Here is a 3,337-nt window from a genome sequence, read left to right on the forward strand (position 1 = left end):
ACAAATTCCCAATCCCTTGGTTTAAATGTTCATAAGAAGAGATGATGCTCGATCACTGATTATACCACACAGTTTCATGAACCACAATTTGGTAGGATTACATGTCACAATATCCATCCAAACCCCAATCCAATTCACTGTGAGAAAGCTTCTCTAGCATGAATCCTCCATTCCTTTCCCAAGGTTCCGAAGGATTCCAATTATGGATAGTTTCTTTCCCAAGACAACTATCCAATGGAATTAGATCGAGAAGCTTTCTAACAAAATTCAAGAGAAAAGATTGAAGAAGAAGATAAAAACTATTATTGATTCATTGAATTACAATAGAGCTCCCTAACCCAATGAAAGGGGGTTTAGTGAGTCATAGCTCTGAATTCAATTACAAAAAGATGAAAAATTCGCAAAATGATCAAAAGTTCCCCCCCATAAAAAATTTCTAAAAGTTAAATTCTATCCTATTTATACACTTTCTAAATTGAGCTTCTGTTGTGTTTCTTGGGCATTGAGGCCTTTTCCTGATTTCCTTTTGCCTTGGGTTTATGATCCATAATCCTGATGAGGCTGCTGATCCAATTCTGTAACATTCATTGAGCCAACTTAGTGATAATCAAGTACTGACACATGACTCAACAATTTGAAATTCCAGACTCATCAATACTTCAGGCCCAATCCCATAAACCATGATATTCAATTGGGTTTCATACCAGAGTACGTTTAAGTTAATGTTTGTGCTCAAATGCTAACTTAAACTGCAATATCTTTGGTCCAGAAACCTTTTCAATTAGTGGCGTTTAAGTTGCAGTTTAAGCTTAAACTGCAACTTAAACGTTGGACACTCCTGGAGGTGATATGAGTCGAACACGTTTAAGCTTCAGTTTAAGGTTAAACTGAAGCTTAAACGTGGAAATGAAAGAAGGCAACCCTGGAGTGTGGAATTGTCGAACACGTTTAAGCTTCAGTTTAAGGTTAAATTGAAGCTTAAACGTGGAAATGGAGGGAAGCCATCCTGGAGGGTAAAGGTCGAACACGTTTAAGCTCCAGTTAAGCTTAAACTGGAGCTTAAACGTGGAAATGCAAAACGCAACCCTGGAGGAGAATGGTCGAACACGTTTAAGCTCCAGTTTAAGGTTAAACTGGAGCTTAAACGTGGAAATGGCTCCCTGGTGCTTTCAATTCTGGCGTTTAACTTCCAGTTTAAGGTTAAACTGGAGGTTAAACGCCACTTTCAGCCTTTCCTCAGCTTTCATGATTTTGGCGTTTAAGCTCCAGTTTAAGCTTAAACTGGAGCTTAAACTCCACATGTGATATTCAAGCTTCCTTTATTGATTTTGTTGCTTCCTTGCCTAGCCTCTTCTTCCCTGAAATCATCCAAACAACTGCATCAAAGTCTTGCAAAATTTCATGAGAAATCTTTCATTCATAGCATTCAAGTAATATAACTAAAAACTCATGAAATTTGCATCAAAATCATACTGTTTGGATGGTTTATTGCTTTGTTATTCATTTAACCATTCTTGGTTACTTTAAGCTCAAGAAAATGCATAAAACAACTAAAACTAACAGAAAAATGCTAGTGAAACTAGCCTAAGATGCCTTGGCATCACAACACCAAACTTAATACTTGCTTGTCCCTAAGCAAGTCCTGAGTTATTTGAGAAGAAAGTATGAAACAGAAAGCAATTACATTGGCTATATTAGCAAGCATTTGAAGTTCATCAGAAGGGCTTTATGCAGAAAGTTGCAGCATCACTTTTTCATTCTGATCAGGTAAGATTATCACTTTTTCATTGCATCCATCAAACACTGCTATGGCCTCTTGTTATTCTTATGTCCTTGGCACTTTTCCCTTCTTTGTTTTTCTTTTTCTTAGAGCTCCTTTGCTCCTTGTTTGCTCAGTGTCATGTGTTGCACAAGCCTTTGGCATTTTCTTTTTCTTATCAGTGCACTACACATATCCACTACAGGCATTTTAGTTCACATTTCTTCTTGAGACATTGGTGCCCAGCACCTCTTTGTGTGACTAAATGTTTTGTATTTAGGTTGCTCTTGATAATGGACTTTTGGTTGATAATCCCGGGTTAGTTAACCCAAGTTACCAAGTGTTGAAACACTCCTCAGAACCTATTCATCCAAGCATATCCTTAATACATAAACACCACAGGCATTTGTCTCAGAAGTTCAAACCATTGGTGCCTAGCTTATTTTTTCAATTTTTTTTTTGCTTTTTGGTTGCCCTTTTTCAGTGGCTTTTTCTTCTTCTTTTTCTTTCTTTTTCATGGCCAAAGACATTTATTCAACAAGATCCATAGACAGTATTCAAACTTCTACACAAAAATGATAATTCTACACTCAATTTCCAGTGATCTGACTAAACAATCAAGCATGCATACCACCACTTAATTCTACTTGATTTGTCACTAATTGAGCCAAGTTACTTTTGTTCAAACTTTTATTTTATTTTTGGAAACAGAACAAGCATGGCAAGCATTTGTTTGAGAAGGTGAAGTTATATCCAAACATCTAGGCATTCACTTTATTCAAAGCAGTAAACAGACAAGCATACTAGAAATTTCACATAAAACTTAAATGACTTAAAATGAAAGAAAGCTCATAAAGACAATTCACAAACTATTATTTGATTATTAAGGAACAAGACCACCTCTCATTTGTTGCTTGGTTCTTCTTGATTCTTGGGGTCCTGTTTCTTCTTGCTTCTTGTCTCTCTTTGACCACTTGTACTTCCTTTGTCTTTTCTTATGAGCTTTGTCCAGAATCCAGCTTTTTTCATTGTTTCTTCCATTCTTCCTTCAAGGATCACTGCCTTTTTCATTTCTCCTTCTTTCCTCCCCTTGAAATACTCATCAAAAGTTGGGAATGCTGGGTCCATCTTGTGTAGATGTTCTCCTATGTAGTTAAGCTTGATTTGAGAACTGATGTTGTAATCAGCTTGAACTGCATATCTTGCATTCTGCAAAGTGGTGGCTTCCTTGATTGCCAAGATATTGTCATCTTGGTGTTGGCATATGTGGCTGAGGGATTCCTGTAATTGTAAATTCTGTTCCCTTTGCAGATCTAGGAATCTTGATTCAAAGTTCCTTTGCATGTCCATCATTTTTAGGTGAAAGTCCTCTTGCCTCTCTTGAGACCTCATGTATTGTTGAGACATTCCTTCTATGATTTCCTGCATTCTGCTCATATCCATGGGGTCTCTGGGAACTTGTTGCCTTCTTTCTGGATTTCCTTGCTCTTCTTGCTCTTCTTGCTCTGCTTCTTGCTCTGCTTCTTGCTCTGCTTCTTCTTGTTGCCCTTCTTCATTTCTTCTTTTTGTATGTCTTGG

This window comes from Arachis stenosperma, chromosome 5, assembly GCF_014773155.1.
Source record: "Arachis stenosperma cultivar V10309 chromosome 5, arast.V10309.gnm1.PFL2, whole genome shotgun sequence".
Lineage (NCBI taxonomy): Eukaryota > Viridiplantae > Streptophyta > Magnoliopsida > Fabales > Fabaceae > Arachis > Arachis stenosperma.